General features: G+C 37.9%; 1 pseudogene; it reads left to right on the top strand.

Annotated features, from left to right (window-relative positions):
• The first annotated feature begins 1,620 nt into the window (after positions 1-1,620).
• On the top strand, positions 1,621-23,891 carry LOC114460632 (dynein heavy chain 12, axonemal-like; annotated as a pseudogene).
• The last annotated feature ends 184 nt before the right edge of the window (positions 23,892-24,075 follow it).

Below are 24,075 nucleotides of genomic sequence, written 5' to 3'. Positions count from 1 at the left end.
TCAAATACAATTACATTCTCAAGTACTAATGTTAAATTACAATTAATTACAATTACTGAGCCTTTATTAAATAACACTAAAAACATAACCTTCCTCTTGTGTTAGCTTCCTGTTAGCGTCTCTTATGCTAACAACTGACCGATCTTTATGGAAAATTACTCAGTTGTCAAGTTGGATTCTCAATTATTCGACTTGCGCATTTCATTGTAATTTAAAAAAAAAAAAAAGAATTTCTTGTACATTTGGACTTTATAGTTATTAATGGGGATATGCATTTATTCCAAGCCTTGAAAGTGTGATTGATCATGGTACCATGATCAGAATCACTGATTCAGATAACTGACAATATCTGGTAAAGAGGAGAATTGGAGCTTGGCTCCAAGTGTTTTCATTGAATATATTTAATTATTTAGAGGCTCACTGTAGCTAAATTATATTTAATATTTTTACCATTTACATCGAAGGTGATAAAGCTAAACATCATGTGATATATGTTTGTGTTTTTGTTTATGTTTAGTTGAAGGCTTTGCTTGAGAGGAGTGTAAGGAAGTTTGTGAGTATGTTCCATTCAGACAACAAAAGCTGCTTGCCAAACTTCAACATGGCTTTAACATTTGAGAACGAAAAGATGGATCTCAAGCCGACGTTACAAATTTTTGGAAGATTCCATTTTGGAAATCCTTAATTCCATAACCAACACCCTACAGGTGAGTTTGAATCCTGCCTTTATTGTACATTTCTTTTGATGTTCATTTGTGTGACAGCTCTTACATTTATCCACAGAATGTACAAACCATTCAGGCGTGGTTGGCAGAAAACCCAGATGTATTTGTTGATGCAAAGTTGAGTGATGTGTTTCTCCAGTGGGCTAAGTTCACCATAACGACAGCTGTGCGGGAAAACCTTGCAGAGCCGGAGAAACACCTCCACACTTTTGGTGAGGTTTGATATTACCTACATTGATATTGTCATGTTGTTATCCATCATGCGGAATTGATTCTTTCCGTTCATTAGTAAAAGTTTGTAATCTTTGGGGTTTTTGTGTTTTTAGTGGAGAAGTACACCATGCTTGTTGATGGAACAGCACAAGCTCGAATACAGACGTTGACGGAAGAGGAGCACTCTTTTGATGAGTATACAACGGTAAAGTATGTCCTCCTGATACCAACCTGCATTTGTTATTTTTTCAGTGTAAACTACCTTATACTAACTTTGGGATTCTTCTTTTTAAAAGCTTTTAAAAGAGTTCCAGGCTTCATCACTGGAGATAACAAATATACCATCAAACACTAGCTTTATCATGGTTAATTTGAGCTGTGAAGATCTGAAAAATGGACTTGTCAAAAAAGTCAAAACCTATGTTGACAAACTTGTCAAGAAACTGGTCAGCATGCACAGAGATGCGATTCTACAGTAAGTTGGTTATAAATACTTTACTTGTGGTACTTTTTAAACATTTTGAATTTGATTTCTAATCCCTATTTTTTTTTTTTATCTGTATAGGATACTCTCAGAATTTAAAACGAAAATGCTGTAAAAGGACCAGAGAACACCAAGGACCTGGGTCTGTTGGTTGAATACATACAATCGGCTAGGACAAACACAACTAAAGAGCTTGATGAAAAAATAAAGGTAATAAGAACAAATGTTCATTGCAAGAGATTTAAAATGTGTCAAGTGAATGAGGTTTGAGTATAACATTGTGATTTTCTAGGAATCCTGGAACAGATACACCTTCCTTCTGAAGGTCCATCATTTTGAAGAAGACGATGTGAAGCTTAACGTCAAAGTTTTTCTCGTGCGGGAGAAAATTTGTCAGGTGTTTGAACGGAGCGAAATGGTAAGGCTCTTTGGCTTTTTTGTCTGAAAGGAGTTTGAAAAGTTTGTTCTCGACAGAGTAATCTGAGCCGGCTTTTCTCTTTTCTAGGTTATGCAGTTGGCCAAGGAGACCCTAGAAGCTGAGGTCAGAGCTAAAAGGGAAAATGTAAACGAGAAGCTGGAGAAAATACGTGTCAAGATCAAGGAGTTTTCACTTTATTCTGAAGTGGATGCCATGGATGAGGTACAGTGTGACTGGCTGGTTGAGCTTATTTTGTTTCTCAATGATACATGATGCATTGATTTCACAATATCTATAGATAGTTATCATTGCTATGTTGGGAGAAAAATCCCTGGTTTTGTAAGAGAATATTTAAAGTAATTTGTTCATAAGTAGCAAGTATAATAAATCGTTGTTGTGTTGTTGTTTTTTTTTCAGTATGTTAAAGAGGTCAGAAAAGTCCAGAAAGTTCTCACAGATGTTGAAGAGACTATCGATTCCATTAATGAAGACGAGGAATACTTTCAGTGGGAACTCACTACTTACCCAGAAGTTGAAGTTATCAAAGAAAGCAGCAGTCCTTACACGAAGCTGTTCATATTTGCCCAGAAATGGCAAACCAACCACACCAAGTCTGTATTCAGTTTCAAACACATTTTCTTTTTTAAATTCTACAAATGCTGATATTTTTCTCATCTTCTCTGTGTACAGTTGGATGAATGATCCATTTTTGAGCCTGGATGGGACCGTCATTAAGGCAAACTTGGAGGAATTTCTTCGGGAAGTCTTCAAATTACAGAAGTTTTTTCAGCAGAAATCAAAGGAGAAAGATAGGGAACTTGCTGAAGGGGAAGATCCAAGTCCACTGGAGAGTCCTGCACTAAATATGTGCATGACTGTAATGGAGCAAATGCATGATTTCCAGGTATTTGAACTTAAAAATTAACTGATTGAGGAAACTTTTCAATTCATGAAAAATGTGTATTGTTGATGTGAGAAAAAAAAAAAACCCTAACATTTGTTTTTGTCAACAGGATCACATACCATTAGTGTCCATCTTATGTAACAAAGCACTCAGGGCTCATCACTGGAAACAGATGTCAGATGTGGTGGGCTATGACCTCACTCCTAGTGAAGATACAACACTCACAAAAGTCTCTGGACAAAAGTTGACTCATTATCTGGAGATGTTTGAGCCAGGTAGTACTGCTGCTAACAAGGTGAGAATAACTACATGCTCTTTTAATCATTACTGGTTGTGATGTGCAGTTTTTATAATGTTGCATGTCTAATTTATCAATGTTTCTTAACAGGAATTTTCACTGGAGAAGGCCATTAAGACTATGATTGGTCTTTGGGATGATATTTCTTTCAATCTTCAACCTCATAGAGAGACAGGGGTGTTCATCTTGACATCCACTGATGACATTCAAACAACGTTAGACGACCAGATTGTTAAGACTCAGACAATGAGGGGGTCCCCATATGTAACTGATATCAAGGTTAGACTTTAAATTCCTTTGCTTACCTCTTGATTAAATATTCAATGTACATTCCAGTTTGGCTTTTCCACTTGTGTGAAGTGTTGAATATTTGTATTGTTTTGTTTTGTGATCTTAGAGTTGGGAGAAGTGTCTACTTCTTATCCAGGAAATCCTTGATGAGTGGTTGGGGGTGCAGTCCCTGTGGCTTTACCTTGAGCCTATCTTCTCCTCCGAGGACATCATACAGCAAATTCCAAAAGAGGGACAACTTTTCCAAACTGTCGACAAAAACTGGAAGGAAGTTATGGCACACTGTGTGGAAGAAACCACGTGGGCATAAAAAGGCAATGTATCAATTAATATTAGGGTGGGATGAAATACAATATTTTGGAAAGGGGAAAAAGACTAAAAGTATAATGTTAATATATTTAGAATGCAAAAAGTGCCATTCTGCAATTAGACTGCAAAAAACTAAGACTGATAAGTCATGCCAGTCTCTTTGGACAGGTGTAGCATGGGGGGACAGGTTTATATCTTGTCACTTTTGTTTTTGTATTTTTGGATAAATTACGAGTCACCAAAGTGTTTGTGATTACAGGTTCTCTGAGCAACCTCCCTGCCTGGACTTCTAGAAAAACTGCAGCAATCCAACCAACTCCTTGATGTCATCATGAAAGGTTTGAACGCTTATCTAGAGGAGAAACGTCTAATCTTTCCTCGGTAATAATAAGAAAAAAGTGGACTTTTTTTTCTTGCCTCCCCACTGTTGGTACAATTTTGGATGGATCTAAAATGTTGTTTCTTTTTTCTTGCCAGGTTCTTCTTCTTGTCCAATGATGAAATGCTGGATATTCTGTCTCAAACCAAAGATCCAGAGCGTGTTCAGCCTCATCTAAAGAAATGCTTTGAAGGCATAGCCAAACTGAAGTTTGAAGAACCCATTATGGATATCCTGGTAAGGAAGTGATATGTTTTTTTGTTACTTTCAAAAACGAGTTTGATTTTTTGAAATTAACATTGGAAAGCCCATTTACAATTAAAAAAAATCCTATACAGTTTAAATAAGTTTTGATTTCATTTCAAATTTGGTGGATTGATGTCAAATTGTGACCTCTATCAAAATATGGAGTTTTGTACAGACCGATCCAGAATGTGGATTTGGCAGCAGGTTGAAGTTTGTAGATATCTTCATTCCACTAAAGTCTATCACGAGATACAGTTTGGTCAAGATCCAAATTTGAGAGTTAAAAAACCTTGTTGAATGTCCACTATCTTTGAAAATCATTTCTACTGTTGTTTGTGGATTAACGGCTGTCAAGTCTGGTTTGAGAAGAGTTCCAACATTAACCTACAACAAATGTTCAAGTGTTTGTCATGCGATCTGCAGCTTTTGACACATTCGAAATTGAGCGTTTTCGAAACTCTGAGCTGAGCGAGCGCTTTTGTTTGTTTGCTTTATTTTTCATTTAAAAAGTGTTCACTTAATGTGCTTAATCTAACTGTACAACATTTTGTTTTTTTTCTCAGGCCATGTATAGCAGTGAACAAGAAGAGATTGCACTCATAGAAACAATCTCTACAGCTGATGCCAAAGGAGCGGTGGAGAGGTGGCTCCTTGAAGTGGAGGATGTCATGATTCGCACTGTTAAACATAAAATACAGCAGTCATATGCTGTAAGTATAGTTATATCATTGATAATATAACAACTGAAGTTAGTTACTCAGTGGCAGCTGAGTGATCTTATTTGTTTTTGTGTGCATAGGCCTATAATGACGATACAAGGAGCCAGTGGGTCCAAGAATGGCCTGGGCAGGCGGTGCTGTGCACTTCACAGATTGCCTGGACTTCAGATGTTCATAATGCCATCAAAGATCATCCCACAGTGAGTACTCATTAACTTCTCATGAGTTATCTGTTTTTTTTAAAAACCTATAGAAGTGATTTTTAGGGACTTTTTTGTAATAAAAGCTGAGATACATTGCTTCATTATGTCTTAACTTTCTCAAAAAATGAATTTAAAATCTTTATCCTTAAAGTGTAAGTACAGCCTAAAACATACACACACATATATATATATATATATATATATATATATATATGATTAGGTATGAAGTAATGTAGTTTATTGATCCTAATCCCACTCTTCATCTTTTAGTCCAAGTATTTAAATGTAGCATTTTTAGTTGTAAAATGTCAGAGTGACGGCCCTTTATGGGTTGAACGCCAGCTTTTACAATTGAATTTAGCTATTGGCTGAGGTTAGATCAGTGACGTCATTAAGTGTCACTATTGGCCCCGCCCCTCCTAAAAAAGATGGGAGGAGGGACTAGATTTCTTCCTCTGACAGCCCTCAGTGAGCATTGATTGATTGCTCCATGCTGAACCGTGCAACGCTGTGGGGTCGGGGCTTCTGTAACTGGGCGTGTCTTAATCACTCTAGGAGTAACGCCCATAATCAAGGCATTTTTTGAATTTCCCACGAGTGGCAGATCAGCAAAAAAACTGGGGATGTACTTACACTTTAAGAATGAAGAATGCAGCAATTAAATACATTTTTGTTTTAATGTTAACCAAAAATATCTTTGTATGAGCACAGTAGCCTCCGCAAACTTAGAGTGATACATCTTGTGTTTATTGCAGGGTTTAAAGAAATTCTCTGATAAACTCCAGAGTCAGCTGACTGACATTGTAGAGCTTGTGAGAGGTGAACTGCCCCAGCAGACCCGAATTACTTTGGGTGCACTGGTCACAATTGATGTCCATGCCAAAGATGTAGTCATGGAGCTCATCGAAAACGGTAGGCTACCTTCTGCTGACAGATTCATTTTGTGAATACATCATAACATTAGAGGGAATCCAGAAAAAATAACATTTGTGTTTATTTTTGACAGACGTCTCACAAGAATCAGATTTCCAGTGGCTGGCCCAGCTTCGCTACTACTGGAATGATGAAAATAATGTTCGGGTTCGCATGATCAACTGTGATGATAAATATGCCTATGAGTATTTGGGAAACTCACCACGTCTGGTCATCACACCTCTGACTGACAGATGTTACCGAACTCTGGTAAGGGAAAAAGAGGCAAAATCCTCCACAAAATACAATCACCTGAAGCTGTTTAATCTCTTGAGTAAAATAAAAACACACTCCCCTCTGTTTTGTCCTAGATTGGAGCCTTCCACTTGAATTTGGGTGGTGCGCCTGAGGGTCCAGCCGGAACGGGAAAGACTGAAACTACAAAAGATTTAGCAAAAGCTCTTGCTGTACAATGTGTGGTTTTCAACTGTTCAGATGGATTGGATCATGTTGCCATGGGAAAGGTAACAATTCATCCTTGAAACTGTTGTGTATTTAATGTTACAATGCCAAAATGTATGGAAATAATGATTCATGTTCTGATCTTTTTCAGTTTTTCAAGGGTTTGGCTGCATCCGGTGCATGGGCTTGCTTTGATGAGTTTAACCGTATTGAGCTTGAGGTGCTGTCTGTAATGGCACAGCAGGTTCTCTGCTTACAGAACGCCATTGGGCTACACCTGGAAACTTGTAACTTTGAAGGAACTGAGCTAAAACTCAACCCTAACTGTTTTGTGTCCATCACAATGAATCCTGGCTACGCAGGACGTTCAGAACTGCCTGACAATCTGAAGGTATTTGTACACAGTAATAGACATTTGCTATATAACTGTATATAATGTTTGGTTTGTGTTGCATGTAATGCAAATCTTTTCAATGTCATCAGTTTTTGGGTAATTTCATTTTTTTTTGTTCATGATTCTGTTCAGGTGTTGTTTCGTACTATGGCTATGATGGTCCCTAACTATGCACTGATCGCCGAGATTTGGCTGTATTCGTGCGGCTTTCTCCACGCCAAATCGCTCTCAAAGAAGATCGTGATGACTTACAGACTGTGCTCCGAGCAGCTTTCCTCTCAGTTCCATTATGATTACGGCATGAGGGCTGTCAAAGCCGTGTTGGTGGCTGCCGGAAACCTCAAGCTCCAGTTTCCAGACGATGTTGAAGATACATTGGTAAGTTCTCACATAGATGGATTTCAAGCACGTGTTAAACTCAAGACCCAGGGGCCAAATCTGACCTTTTAGAGGATAGAGAAAACGTTGAATAATTCAATGTCCTAATTTAGTTGTTAATATCCCAACCCCTCCAAATACACAAATTCAACAAAATGTCACAGTATTTGCAGGGCTCACAGTTTTCCTGTGCTTATATCCCACGGTGGCCGTCATTTTTAATCACAAATTGTTAAAAGAACTCCCAATTTTTCCCAAATCCTGCACATTTTCTTCAAATAATTCCACAAAATGGTCTTCAAGTTAAATAAAACTTTAAGTAAAGACCCTGCAGGGACTGATACATACATTCATAAATTCCATATTGATTATGCATGGAAGTATAAAGTAGGGCATAATTTTCCTTGCCTATAATCTGCTGCCCACTTGAGATCAAACTGGCCTGTATTTGGCCCCTGAACTAAATTGAGTTTGACAACCATAAAGGGTGTTCTACTAATGATCCATGTATTGATGATAAAGTATTTATCTGTGGTTATTGTATTGACATTATTTTATAAACCTTCCAGATTCTGAGATCCATTACAGATGTCAATGAGCCGAAGTTTCTCTCCCATGACATCCCGCTCTTCAATGTCATCATCAGTGACTTGTTTCCTGATATCGAGCTGCCTAAGGCTGAATATAAGGTCAGAATCATTGTTGCATTACTTGCTATTTTACTTTTTTTCCAGCAAATTCACTTTGTCTTCTTTTTAAAATTAATATTTTAAGGTTCCATTTATCCAGACAACTTTTTTTCAGGAAAATTACATTATCTCCTGACATGTCAAGAGATCTAAGTACATTTCCTGAAAAAAGTTGCCTCACACTATTAATATGATTTGTGTAAAGTTGATTTAATCCAGCGTCGCTCACAGATAGACCTTGTTTCTCTTCCTTACAGCTGCTTTTGACCACTGCAACAGAGTGTTGTAAAGATGACAACCTCGAGCCAACAGAGTATTTCTTCAAAAAGATCATCCAGTCCTACGAGATGATGAAAGTCAGACATGGGTATGATTTATTTTAATGACACATATTGAATCTCTTTAAGTCTGCTCGTGTTGAGTGTATCTATTAAGTGTCTGCATCTCTGTGTAATATTTCAGCTTCATGTTGGTCGGAGAACCCTTTTCTGGAAAGACCAAAGTCCTTCATATTCTGGCTGAAACTCTGACTCGTATGAAGGAAAACCATGGTCAGGAAGAGAAGGTTATTTTCAGGACGTTAAATCCAAAGGCCGTCACCATGGGGCAGCTCTTTGGACAGTTTGACATGGTATCCCATGAGGTAAAGCCATGCTTTTCATTGTCTTTAGCGTATGTTGATGAAGATGCATCAAATATTTGCCTGATTACTGTGAAATAAAATGTTTCCTCCATTTTTATATTCAGTGGACTGATGGAGTCGTGGCCAACACCTTTCGTGAGTTTGCATCATCTCACACAACGGACTGCAAATGGGTTGTATTCGATGGTCCAATGGATACACTTTGGATTGAGAGCATGAACACCGTACTGGACGATAATAAAAAGGTACACAATTCACACAAACAGTTATCAGTAGTTGTCCAGTTTTTCTTTTTCATGAAGTTGAATCAGAATCATTGTGGGTTTCTATTCTTCTACAGCTGTGCTTGATGAGCGGCAAGATCATTCAGATGTCCAGTCAGATGAGTATGATTTTTGGGACCATGGATCTGTCCCAGGCTTCGGTGAGTTTCATCTTTGCAGTTGATATTCTTTGCTCTATAGCTCAACCATGTCATAATTAACATTTAGTCTCTGTAGAGCTGTAGAAGATTCAGATTTATTAGAATTTGTTGTTTTTGTTTTTCCTTCCCATTAAAGCCTACTATTGTCAGCCGGTGCGGTATGATCTTTATGGAACCTTCCGAGTTGGGCTGGAAGCCTTTGGTGCGTTCTTCTATGAACACACTTCCTAAGATTCTTCAGAGCGTGGAGCACCGTGATCTGCTGATGGAACTCTTCAACTGGCTCCTGCCACCTTCACTCAACATGCTGCGCAAAAACTGCATGGTATGTACGGCACATTTCTCACATTCAAGTCTGAACTGAAAGACAATTCAGGGTTAAATTTGCTAATGCAAAATGCCACACAGGCACCTTTATTACCAAAAAACTATATATATATATATATATATATATATATATATATATATATTGATATAAGCGATATTGTAATTTCCTGTATTGCCAAAATAGAAAACGCGATATATCTTGAATCTCGATATACCGCCCTGCTCTAATTACAAGATGACTTCAGTAACTTTGTGATGGTTTATTTCACAGGAAGTGGTTTCTACAACTGACAGTAACACAGCAGTGTCCCTTTGTCGCCTGTTTGAAATGGTTCTCATTGAACCTTTGAAGGGACATCCAGAAAAGAAAAATATCCGCACATGGATTATGGTAAGGCAGCCTCATTTGAACTGTTTTTATAAGCCAAAACATTTAATTTCCATTAATGCATTTTTTTTCTTTGTTTTGTCCCTTTTTCAATGTCTAGGCCGCTTTTGCGTTTGGCTTGATATGGTCCGTAGGCGGCTGCTGTGACTCAAACAGCAGAAAGAAGTTCAGTGAGTTCTTCAGAACGTTGCTTTCAGGACAAAATACTGGACATCCCATTCCAGAAAAGATCAAAAAATGGGACTGCCCGATAGAACAGAGTGGTCTGGTGTATGACTACTTTTATGAGGTACTGTCATAATTTTAAAAAAAAACACACACACAAGTTCACTTGTTAAGATTTTTGTAAAAACAATTATTATTTTGTCTTCCACAGTTTAAAGGAAAGGGAAGATGGCTTCACTGGGATACTGCCATCAAAAATACCCAATGGAACAAAAACACCAAAGTGCAAGATACGATTGTTCCAACCATTGATACAGTGCTTTACACGTACATGATGGACCTTTGTATCAGTTACGGAGTGTGAGTATTTATCAACACAAATATAAAGAGACTAACATTTCCATATGGTATTGTTGCATGTGTTTTGTGACCCACCAGAATGTTAACATTTAATCCAATCCTGTGTGTCTTTCCACTGCTCAGGCCTGCGTTGTTTGTTGGTCCGACTGGTACTGGAAAGTCAGTGTATGTGAAAGACAAACTGATGAACAACCTGGATGAAGATCAGTACCTTCCCTTCTTTATGAACTTCTCCGCTCGGACGAGTGAAAATCAAACACAGGTGAGCATGTCTTTTTGTAGTTTTAAGATTATTTGCTGTGTTGGTAATTTTAAATTTTCAAATTTTCTCCTTTCTCCCTATATTTTCCTTCTCATATATCAACTCCTTTATCTACCAGGGTTGGGGTCAATTACATTTTTTTTATTACAATTACATTCTCAATTACTAAAGTTCAATCACAATTACTGAGCCTTTAATTAATAATCCCATAAAATGTTTTTAGGGTCTTATGATAGCCTTATCTCAGGAAAAATTCCAAAATTAAAAAAGAAAAAAATTCCTTTGCCTCCAAAATGTGGGTGTTTTTTTAAAAAAACATTTTTGGTATTTTTTCATGCCTGACTGGATTTTTTCACCAGTTTAATTGCGCTCAACATATTTGCACTATGTTTAGGGGTTTATTATAGCCTTATCTCAGATAAAAAAAATCTAAATTTTTCTATTTTTTTATGCACTGGCCCTGACAGTTTTTATAGAATTTCCATAACAACTACAATTACAAAGTCAATTATCTGAACTCAATTATGATTACAACAACATATTTTTTCAAATACAATTGCAATTATATTTACATCTTACTTGTATTTAATTATCAATTACGTGATTACAATTATAATGTTATCTATTAATACTTTTTGTACAACACAAAATGTCCATGTATTTTTAGTATAAAGTCAAAGCATTTTCATTCCAAATAATTTGGAATGAATTTATAGAACACATTTTTGACAATGTTACTTAATAAATATTTGCTTTATTTTACAGTTCACCATATTGTCCAGGCTGGATAAGAGAAGGAAGGGAGTGTTCGGTCCGCCCGTTGGGAAGAAATGCCTCCTCTTTATAGATGACATGAACATGCCTGCCATTGACACTTTTGGTGCACAGCCACCTGTGGAACTACTTCGGCAGTTCATCGACCATGGAAACTGGTACTTTAATAGCAGACCACATAATAGAAACCACACTAAAGTTTATGTTAAACCTTCTTGTATGTGTGTTTAATCCATATTGTTTTTCTATTATTCTTTTTACAGGTATGACCTAAAGGATACGTCTGCGATCTCCCTCATTGACCTACAGCTCATTGCTGCTATGGGACCCCCGGGTAGTGGAAGGAATGCTGTGACAATTCTCTTCCTGCAACATTTTAACATGTTTAGCGTCAACGCTTTCAGTGATGATACACCATTGTGTCAACCTATCTGGAAAACCACGAATTCTCTTCTGAATCCTGCATCCTTGGCAACCAAATTGTGTCTGCTACAATGGAAGTGAGTATCATTATCTTCTCTTTCTTATTTATTGGCGTGTTGCAACCACGATATGAATAGGTGCATATCGCTGTGGGGTTCCAATTGTAAAGTAGTGCAATGTTAAATATTGAATCTTAATATTCATGTTAAATGATAAATCTAAATCTAAATGTTGAATTTAAATGTTAAATCTAAATGTCACGAGATAAAGTAAATATTTAGCTAATAGGCAAATTTACCGGAAGTACCAACATAAAAGCTCATTCTGGTGAATTTGCATATTAGCTAAATATTTAGTTTCACCCCTGACATTTAGATTGAACATTGAGATTTAGATTTAACATTTACAGGTAACAGTTAGGTTTAACATTTGACATTTAGATTTAATTTTTCATTTAGATTTAGATTGAATTATTAAGTATTAAGAAGTATTGCTGTAAATCTGGTCATAAGTAATGTAAAAATAAAAAATCACATACATTTTTTAAACATGGTTTCTTGATAAATGTTGCAAAAAGTTGCTGTTCATTTTGGCATGCACAACTTTACAATCGGCACCCCATATATCACCACCTACTGTACTGGAGTGTGTACTTAATATAAAGAGTATCATTATTATGAACTGCAATGCTTGTAAAAAGCCTGTACACTCTTCTCCACATTACGTATGTTGATTGTAAGTATTTTTGCTCACAAGGTGTATAAGAAAGCGATGCTGCATTTGCTTCCAACTCCGGCCAAATCACACTACACTTTCAACTTGCGAGACTTCTCTCGAGTAATCCAAGGCTGCCTGCTGCTGAAGAAGGAATCCGTGGAAAACAAAAATACCATGATACGGCTGTTTGTATCATGGCTGTTTGTGTATTATGATCGTCTGGTAGATAAAGAGGATCAAGAATGGCTTTACAAGCAGATGAACAGCATCCTCGATGACCACTTCCAGGTGTCCTTTGAGCAGGTCTTCAGTGACTTGAAAACTGGCCCTACAGTAAGTTGAAGTTTCAGTATTCTTACCATAAGTTTGCAGGGATTTTCCTTTTTAGATTTGTGCAATTAACCTTTTTTTTGTAATAATAGTTGGTCGAGGACGACATGAAACAACTTATGTTTGGAGACTACATAAACCCAGACCTGGAAGGCGATCTCCGCTTGTACACTGAGGTGGAATCCCTGGACACCTTGAAAGATGTTGTTGAAAAGTGCCTGGTAGAATATAATGGGATGCACAAGACTGAAATGGACCTCGTCATCTTTCGGTGAGTCGATCATCACCTTTTACAACAGTTGGTACTGTTATTACTCAAAAAAACACAAACTTGGAAACTTTCGTAACACTTTATTTGAAGTTTCTTACATAAGGCCAACAATACGCTGTCATTAGCATGAATAAGGTGTCATGTAGGCTGTCATTAAGTGTTAAATTATGACACCTTAGGCTTAGGGTTAAGGTTAAGGTTAAGGTTTGGGCTAGGGTTAGGGTATGGGTAACAAACAACACTTAAAGACATCCTTTATGACACCTTATTCATGCTAATGTCATGTCATAATAATGACAGTGTAATGTCAGCCTTTATGTATAAAACTTCAAGTAAAGAGTTACTGAAACTTTTAAGAAATTAAGGAAAAAAAACTTCAACATGGGTTGTTTTTTGGTTGTTTTTGTAAATGTAAATATTTCTGTGTTTCTTTTCAATCTAATGTATTTACTCATTTATTCTGCGTTACATAGCTACGTCCTGGAGCACTTGTCTCGTATCAGCCGTGTGTTGAAGCAGCCTGGAGGCAATGCCCTGCTTGTGGGAGTGGGAGGCAGTGGTCGCCAGTCCATCACACGTCTAGCCACATCCATGGCCAATATGAACTTGTTTCAGCCGGAAATCTCAAAAAGCTACGGCATGACTGAATGGCGAGATGATCTTAAGGTGAGCTAAAAAAACCTTTAATTCCAATGAATTGTTTGTGTGTATGTTTTTTTTTTGTACAAGTTGTTTTTGACACCCACTTTTTGTGTTGTTTTTAGTCTACAAACAGAAATCAATCAAATTTAGTTTTTTCTTAATTTTCTCAAAGTAATTGATTTTATTTGTAGTATAATTTTGGTAATATTAGATGGGAATGGCCAAATGTAAAATTGGTCAACTAACTACAATTTAAGACACTCCATCATAAAGTCTTAATGTGCTTACTTTATCCTAAATTACAGATGTTGTTGAAAAACGCTGGAGTCAAAGGAGAAAAGATGGTGTTCTTGATCACTGACACTCAGATCAAAGATGAAGCTTTCCTCGAAGATGTGAACAGTTTGTTGAACACTGGTGAAGTGCCCAATTTGTTTGCTCTTGATGAGAAACAAGAGATCATTGAGGTTGGTTATCAGATGTGTCATTGGAATATCTCTTTTACACATTGTGTATTCTTTGCACATAACACAATGCTTTCTGTATCTCTCTTTAGGCTGTACGCCCCGCTGCACAGGGCGATAATAAGAATTTGGACTTGAGCAACTTGGCTGTGTTTGCCTTCTTTGTGGCGCGCTGCAGAGAGAATCTCCACATTGTTGTGGCATTCAGTCCAATTGGAGACGCTTTCCGAGTCCGCTTGCGTCAGTTTCCTTCTCTCATTAACTGTTGTACTATCGACTGGTTCCAGGTGAGATTGTGTATTGATCTTCTGAGATTTTTTTTATTATGTACACTTTAAGCTATTGCTTGAATGTGAAAATATCACATGAGCAAGTTACTTTTCAGCTTTCTTTGTTTCCAAAATATTGATGATAAATCTTTGATTTTAAATTATAACACTCTCTCTCCTCTTAATTTCTGCTCCGTGACAGCCTTGGCCAGAAGAAGCTCTCGAACAAGTCGCAACATCCTTTTTGGAGTCACAGGATTTGAGTGAAGACTGTTAAGATTAAGCCTATATGCAATCTCTTTAATTAATGTTGTTTTTATTTCAGATACCTTGCTGAACTGGGTCGTCATAATTACGTGACACCTACATCCTACCTGGAGCTGATTGCGGTTTTCCGTAAACTGCTCACAGAGAGAAGAGAAATGGTGATGAATGCCAAAAAAAGATATACCAACGGCCTGGAAAAGCTCGATTTTGCAGCAGGACAGGTATTGAAACACGCATTTTATGACTGACATTTATTTGTATGGTTTTTTTTTTGGTGTTCATTTTACAGTAATTATGTATTTTTGTAGGTTGGAAAGATGCAGGTAGAGCTGGAAGAACTAAAGCCGCAACTGAAAGTGGCTGATGAGGAAACCTCCATAAGTATGGAGGTAAATATTTTTCATGCGCTCATTTTATTTTAACTATAACATGCCATTGAATTAAAAAAAACAATTATGTTAATGTATGCTTTTTGTAATACTCCAGGAAATTAGAGGGGAGTCTAAGATAGTGGAGGCTAAGTGTAAGGTCGTGGGCGCTGATGAGGAGAAAGCCACTAAAAAAGCCAATGAAGCCCAGGCTTTAAAAGATGAGTGTGAGGGTGACTTGGCTGAAGCCATCCCTGCATTTGAGTCTGCTCTGGCTGCATTAGACACTTTGAAGGCAAGTACCCACTAAGCAGCACATTGAATTTTTCCAACAATTGTTGAATTTTGTAGTCAGAGCATTTGAATCATTAAATATATCTTTGATTTTAGCCCTCTGATATCACAATCCTGAAAGCGATGAAAAATCCCCCTGATGGTGTGAAGCTGGTGATGGAGGCTGTGTGTGTGATGAAACAAATCAAGCCGGAAAGGATGCAAACCGCAGACGGAGTGGTATTTTGAATAATAATTTTACCCATGTTCTTTCTATAGTTAGATGATACTGACATCTTAGTAAAATATTTTCTTTCTTAAATTCTAGGTTGCTGACTACTGGGGTCCCAGCAAAAGGCTCCTAAATGATATGAACTTTTTACGAGACCTGAAAGAATTTGACAAGGACAAGATTCCCGTAAGTTTTGAAGAATTTGGCGTGTCCTTTTTTAAAGCACTTGCAACTTTTCCTTACTGATTACTTTTTGGAATTGCAGGAGTCTGTGATGAAAGAAATTTGTGCCAGGTTCATTTCAAAGAAAGAATCTATCTCCAAGAACGCAGCAAAATGTTCTTCAGCTGTAAAGGGCATCTGGAAATGGATTGTAGCAATGGAGCAGTATGACAGAGTGGCAAAGGTTGGTTATCATATATTTTACAAAGAATTGTCATAACAGAATGCAGACTTGGGATTTAAATTGGTTCTGTGCCCTTTCTAAAATAGGTTGTAGCTCCAAAGAAGGCCATACTCGCTGAAGCACAAGAGTCCCTGGGTGCTACTATGACACTGCTGAATGAGAAAAGAAAAGAGTTGCAAGAAGTTGAAGATAGCTTCGCTGTCCTTGAGCAAACCTTGAAAGAGAAAACAGACAAGAAGAAGGAGCTTGAAGACCAGAAAGAAATGTGTGACAAGAAACTCAGTAGATCTGAAACGCTACTCAGTGGTCTTGGTGGAGAGAAGACCAGGTAAGAAATAAGCCTGAAGACTGGCTTTTAATATTTAACAAAAAATAATAACATAATCACTGACGGCATTGAAATATGTGTTTAGATGGTCCAAGGCAGCAGTTGATCTCCAGAGCACGTATGATAACTTGACTGGAGATGTTTTGATATCTGCCGGTGTCATTGACTACTTGGGAGCTTTCACAGTCGGGTTCCGACAAGAATGCTTCAATTCATGGACCAAACTCTGCAAAGTAAGTCCCACCCTCTTCAGTTTTTCTCTTAATTTTCTAACATCATTCGTATTTCCAGTCCAAGGATATTCCAACATCAGAAGACTTCTCTCTCAGCAAGACCCTTGGCGATCCAATTAAGATCAGCGCTTGGAACATTGCTGGCCTTCCCAGTGACTCGTTCTCTATTGACAACGCGGTCATTGTCAGTAATTCCCGTCGATGGTGAGTTGACAATCCCACTAATGAGTTGCTCTAATCTTCTTAAAGAATGGTCCATTCAAAGGGTGAGCCACATTTTGATGTTTTTTCTTTCTTGTAGGCCCTTGATGATTGACCCACAGGGTCAAGCAAACAAATGGGTGAAAAATTCAGAGAAGGACCACGACCTCAATGTAGTTAAGTTGTCAGATCCAAACTGCATGAGAACTCTAGAAAACTGCATTCAGTTTGGAACACCCTTGCTGCTGGAAGATGTTGAAGAATAACTGGACCCTTCTCTGGAGCCACTCTTACTTAAACAAATATTCAAGCAAGGTACAGTGAATGTTTTCAACCTAAGATTTTTTTTTTTTTTCTTCTGTCGCACTTTGAAACTTGTTTTAAGTGAAAAGTGATTATGAATAAAATGTACTAAATATTGTTATTATTATTATCAGGTGGTGTGGAGTGCATCAAACTCGGGGAGAGCGTGATTGAGTACTCCAGTGGCTTTCGGTTCTACGTCACCACAAAGCTCCGAAACCCTCACTATCTACCTGAAGTGGCCACGAAAGTATCCCTGCTTAATTTCATGATTACCCCAGAGGGCTTGGAGGACCAGCTGCTTGGAATTGTGGTTGCCAAAGAAAGGTACGGTAGCGCTAGGCTTGGGGAGTAACGGATTACAAGTTACGGCGTTACGTAATCCGGATACAAAAAACATGTTACTGTAATCCGTTACAGTATATTAAAAAACGTGTAATCAGATTACAGGTATTTTTTATCAAAACAGGGATTACTTTGGGGATTACATTTTCAAAGCAAACGGAATATACATCAGTGCATCAGACATACAGTGCATGTTTTAATTAGATAACATGTTTAATGTGACTCTCTTCCAGCAGCTCAGTCAGTTATAGGCCTGTACAACATTATTTAATGTATGAGTGGGGTCAGGTTAAACATTTTATTATTTAATTTTATAATGTGCATTGTGGGAATGTCCGTGCTAAATATAAATATTGTCATATTTTAATTGATTTCCTCTGTTAAGCGGTCTGTGGTTTAGGTCAATGATTCAACTGAATTGTTCATAACTAACAAGTAAATGGATTGATAATCTTACTTATTTAAACTACTGTGGGCTCTCTCAGTCTGTGTTAAATTAAAAAATTTCCTTTAATGTAGTGTGACTGTAAAAGGTGTTTTTATATTTGTCTAAAATAATACAGTGAGCAGGTTACACGTATTTTATCCTTTTGTGTCTTTATTTTGCATGTTCGGTGTTGAAGTAATCCAAAAGTAATCAGTTACATTACTTTAATATAGTGGTACTTAGAGTAAGTTACTGATTCCAATTTTTTTTATCAGGTAACTTGTAATTGTACCAGATTACTTTTTTTTTTAAAGTAACCGTTACTCCCATCCCTGGGTAGCACTCAAGAAACCAGAATTGCAAAAAGTACTTGAAACAAATCTGATTCTACTTGATTTCTTCTATAGACCGGAGCTGGAGGAAGAAAGAAATGCTCTAATTGTTCAGTCAGCCACTAATAAGAGGCAACTTAAAGAAATAGAGGACAAGATCCTGAAGACTCTGCAGTCCTCAGAGGGAAATATCCTGGAAGATGAGAGTGCCATCCAGATTTTAGACTCTGCAAAGAGCATGTCTAATGACATATCCAAGAAGCAAGAGGTCAGAATCAGAAGCAGATTATTTGTATTTGTATTTGTTGTTGTTTATTGGTTAGCCTGAGCTCATCGTGTTTTTCATTTTCTAGATTGCGGAGAAAACAGAGATTAAGATTGCCGAGTCTCGTGAGGGTTACAGAGCTATTGCAAAGCATTCTTCCATTCTGTTCTTCACCATTGCTGAGCTGACAAACATAGATCCCATGTACCAGTACTCGCTGACCTGGTTTGTCAACCTCTTCATCAACTCTATACAAGACAGGTGAGTTTTTTTTTTCTAAATGTTTATTCTTTTGTTTTTCCAGCTGAGTAGAGCAGATGAAATTACTGTTGTGGTAAAAATTTTAATGGAATCTTCCATGACGTACCATTCATTGAGAAAATTTTAAACTAACCATTAGCAAAGTGTGTCATCTCACCTGAATTGTCGTCAATGTAGTAGTAACAGATGTATAGAAATACTCCATCGTATATAAGATACATTTCATAGATTAGAAGCACACTGTCTATGGGTGATCAGAAACCCTTCTGATCAATTGCCTTTCTGAAACAAAATAGGAAAATGATTGTTGTAAAGTCTGTCCTGCAATAGAAAGAGCTGTATACTGGTCAGTCATAACCAGCTAAATGTTGTTTAGGTAAGATTCTGTTCATCTGACGCTGTTTTTGTTTTTTTTAAACAGTCCCAAGAGCAAAGATCTCGAGAAGAGGCTCAAGTCCCTCAATACCCACTTCACCTACAACCTGTACAGCAATGTCTGTCGTTCCCTGTTTGAAAAGGACAAACTCCTCTTCTCGTTCCTCCTCTGCAGTAACCTGCTTTTGTAAGTATTGACCCTGTGACCATCAATACCATCCTCATACTGAAATGAACCTGAATCCACCTTACAAGCAACTTGTTTTTTAATAGATGTGGCTGTATGAAAATTGTGAATTACATGGTGGTTTCTTTTCTTTTTTCTAGGGCAACGGAGTCAATCGAATACTCAGAATTTATGTTCTTGCTTACTGGAGGTGTCGGCCTAGAGAACACTGTTCCGAACCCTGATCCCAGTTGGTTGCAAGACAAGAGCTGGGATGAAATTTGCAGAGCCAGTGAACTGCCAGGGTTACAAGGATTAGGGTAACCTACCTATACAATAAAGCTGTTTTCATCCTTATTTTAATTTGCTTTGTGCAAAATAGTTTATTTATTATTGTTTTTTTTGTTACAGGGAAGCTTTCGTCAATGCTCCTGGAGAGTTCATGCCTATTTATAATAGCAAAGAGCCTTGGACCATTGCTCCTCCGTCACCTTGGAATGAACAACTCAGTGACTTGCAAAAGATGATCATTGTCCGTTGTCTCCGACCTGATAAAATAGTACCAACTGTGACGGAATACGTGAAGAATAATCTGGGCCAGAAGTTTGTCCAGCCTCCTCCCTTTGACCTGAGCAAGAGTTATTTGGATTCCGACTGTACCATCCCTCTTGTGTTTGTGCTCTCTCCTGGTGCTGATCCCATGGCCAGTAAGTCCTACCATCTTTAGTAGTACAAGTAGAACAAATAATGAAATCCATAAGAAAAACAGAAAATATAACTTTTTTTATTCTTACAGACCTGATCAAATTTGCCAATGACAAAGACATGGGTGGTTCCAAGTTCCAGTCCATCTCTTTGGGTCAGGGACAGGGGCCCATTGCTGCTGAGATGATTTCCAATGCCAAGCAGAAAGGGACATGGGTGTGCCTACAGAATTGTCATCTTGCCGTTTCATGGATGGGTACCCTGGAGAAAATATGTGAGGAGCTGAGTCCGGACACGTCACAAAGACTTCCGACTCTGGCTCACAAGCTACCCCTCAGCCAAGGTCAGACACAGTATAATTCACTCATGTGTAACATTTCATAATTACATTTGTGTCTCATAATAACCATCTCTGATTGGTTTGAGACAAGGTTTTTGCAGAATTGCATTCTTTTTAGCGGTGAAAACGAGCAATTTCAAATTTATTGTGCCTGAGTTTACACTTCCATGTTTAAAAGACATATACAGTATGTATGTACAGTATGTAAGCAATAAGTCACAGATATCAATCCCAGCAGGATCTACACTTTAAATTTATTTGATTATTTTGACCAATTTTAGTTTAATTTGGGGAAACTTTGCTAAATAATTTGAGAAAAAAATCGCAGAAATGTAAAAGTTTTTTCAACAGCCAGTTATCTTCAAAATAATACAAAACATTTAGTGAAACTAGCAGGACTCACATTTTCCCCATGCTTTATATCACATGATAGCAGTCACTTTTCATCTCAAATTGTAAAAACAATTCTCAATGCTTCCAAAATTCTGCATCTTTCTTAAAATTATTCCACAAAATGTCCCAGAATTACATAGAAATTGGCCACAAAATCCCAAAAATTAATTGAAAGTGAAGTTCCTGCAGGGACTGTTTGTCACTTATTAATTTGATATCATCAGTGCCATACATATTTTGTAATTTATTTATACATGGAAGTGCAAGCTAGAGCACAATTATGATTAAATTGCTCATTTTGTCACCTAAAATCTATGACTCACTTAAGATAAACTGCTCCTTATTTGGCCCCTGAACTAAAATGAGTTTGACACCCCTGCAAAAGGGGCCAGATTTGGCCCCCAATCCTTGAGTTTGACACTGTTATTGTGACACGTTTCTTTTTTTCTTTTCTTATTGAAGCAGTTTCCAGTGGCCATACTGCAGAATTCGGTGAAAATGACAAATGAGCCTCCAACAGGACTACGACTCAACCTGCTCCAGTCTTATCAATCCGATCCTATCTCTGACCCAAGCTTCTTCAGTAGCTGTTCCGAAAAGGAAGTGGTGAGTCATAAATAAAAGCCATCTATGAGTTCATTCCACAGGATGTAGTGAATGTGTTATATAGATATGTGTGATGTGTGGATTTTTTACTGACTGGCGTTTCTTTACCAGATTTGGGAGAAGCTCCTGTACGGGCTGTGTTTCTTCCACGCTCTTGTTCAGGAGAGGAAGAAATTTGGTCCCCTGGGCTGGAACATTGCTTACGGATTTAATGAGTCTGACCTTCACATCAGCATCAGACAGCTTCAGGTAAGATTTGGAGAAAAAAAAGTGCTTGTTTTTTTGTGTGTTCTTGTTCACAGGAATATAAGTTCACTGTATTTATGTCATTTCAGATGTTTGTCAGTGAATATAAAGAGGTACCCCTCGAGAGTGCAACTATGGTGGCCGTGTGGTGGATGACTGGGACAGACGCCTATTGATGACCATCTTAGCTGGCTTCTACAACAAGGAAATCATCGAATCCTCCGACTACAGTTTCTCAGCAAGTGGTCACTATGTTGTTCCTCCAAAGGCTTCCTACGATGACTACGTTGCCTTTATTGAGGTACAAACTCTCATGCAGGCAAATGTGTAACATTACAATTTAGCACAAATCCTCCATTAGACTGATACTTAAACCACCTCCCTATTGCTTTTGTTCTAGAATCTGCCGGATATCCAGCATCCAGAGGTGTTTGGAATGCATGAAAATGTGACATTTTCAAAGATCTTCAGCAAACAAAGCTGCTGTTTGATTCACTGCTACTCACCCAGGGTGGAGGATCTAAAATGGGTTCAAGCTCTGGGGAGTGACAACACCCTGTGGAAATCTCAAAAGACATCCTTTCAAAGGTAAAAAAAAAAAAAACCCCAATAGCCTCAGCTCTTATTGTAAATATTTTAAACACGTTTAAGGCTTCACTCTTAGTTTGGTGTTGGATGGCAGGTGTTTAAAGCCAAATCCATTCAGAACAATTGTCTAAAAAATAACATTTGCTTGCTCTTTCCTACAGCTTCCAGATGATTTTGACTCGACGCAGCACTCGAGAAATACCCTGTTCAATACGAAGAAAGTATGAACACAATTCTTGTCCAAGAGATGGAGCGCTACAACGTGTATGTATAAATCCTTTGCAAAACAACTGGTCAAACAACACTTCATCATCCATTCAGTGCAACTCATTTGCTGTTTTTTTGTTCTCCCAGGTTGAGCAGCACGATTCGTTTGAGTCTCCAAAACCTGCAGAAGGCTGTCAAGGGTCTTGTGGTGATGGACGCAGTGTTGGAGGCAGTTGCAGGTAGTTTGTTGGTGGGAAAAGTCCCAGAGACGTGGGCCAAACGCTCCTACCCAAGCCTCAAGCCCTTGGGCAGTTACATCAACGACTTTCTCGCGAGGCTCAAGTTTTTACAAGTAAGGTTTTTTTGATGATATGCATTTCTCCTGCAATTGAACCAGTGCATCTTTGTTTATCATTATCTTTTACTGTGTGTGTGTGTGTGTGTGTGTGTACAGGATTGGTACGACAACGGTAAACCTGCAGTCTTTTGGCTGCCTGGATTTTTCTTCACTCAAGCCTTTCTAACTGGAGACATGCAGAACTTCGCCAGGATGCACCATATTGCCATCGATCGGCTCAGCTTTGAGTTTGAGGTCAGAGACATTCTGTGTCATGCAAATATATTGTTGTTGCAGGCCTGAGAATAGTGTGTGTTGACCTGTGTGTTTTGGTTGTCTGTACCAGGTTCTCCCTATCGATGACTCGGATACACCACCTGAAGACGGTGTTTACATCAAAGGCTTGTTTCTGGATGGAGCAAAGTGGGACAGAGAAAGGTAGATTTGCATTTTCACTTCTGAAATATTTTATATATGAAATCATCATGTTCCTATTTTACCAGCCACTTTTTAACTAGTCATAAAATATGTACCTTTTTTTTTTTTTTTTTACAAATACATTTGATTTCTGTAGGAAAAAAGTGTTTTTTGTGTTTAGTTACCATTTTCCAATGTGGAAGATTATCTGACATCAGATCAGATCAAAATACCTTTCAAACCCAAATATTAATTTATTTTTTTCTTGAAGATTGTTATGATTGCATCATTTCTTTGCCAACACTGCCATTTGCAATCCCGGATGATTAACTACTTCTTTGTCACTTTTCTTTTCCTTTCCAGTGGAGTTCTCGCTGAGCAGGATCCCAAAGTTCTCTTCGACACTATACCAATCATCTGGCTGAAACCCTGTAAGTGTCACAACTTTCTGCCCTGTCCACTGCAGGAGTTTAAATATTTCAAACTTAATGAATCCCTAAAATGCATGTTTTAATCACTTTCTCGTCCACACAGTTGACAAAAACACCGTCACTGAGGCTCCTCAGAACCTCTACGAGTGTCCACTCTACAAGACGAGCGAGAGGAAGGGAACGCTCTCCACCACCGGTCACTCCACCAACTTCATCCTGTCCATGAAGCTGCCCACCGATCAGCCCCCCCAACACTGGGTCAAGCGGGGTGTGGCCATGCTCTGCCAGTGCGACGACTAGATTGATGTTTTTTGGTTGATGCTTGATTTACTGAGCAAATAAAGGTTTAACCCTAATCATGAAGTTTATGTCAAATTTGTATACATAGAATGAGTAAGCTTGCTTCAAATACACTAAATTACACAATTAAACTTTAAACAAAAAGTTAAGTTAATTGTAAAACTTTTGAATAAACCTACCAGACACTGAAGAAAACCTGCACAAATAGTGGTGAAAATTAATTTAATTTAATAAACCTGA

The sequence above is a fragment of the Gouania willdenowi genome, unplaced genomic scaffold, assembly GCF_900634775.1.
Source record: "Gouania willdenowi unplaced genomic scaffold, fGouWil2.1 scaffold_55_arrow_ctg1, whole genome shotgun sequence".
Lineage (NCBI taxonomy): Eukaryota > Metazoa > Chordata > Actinopteri > Blenniiformes > Gobiesocidae > Gouania > Gouania willdenowi.
Note: the sequence above shows the minus strand (reverse complement) of the source record. Positions and strands in the feature narration are given on the sequence as shown.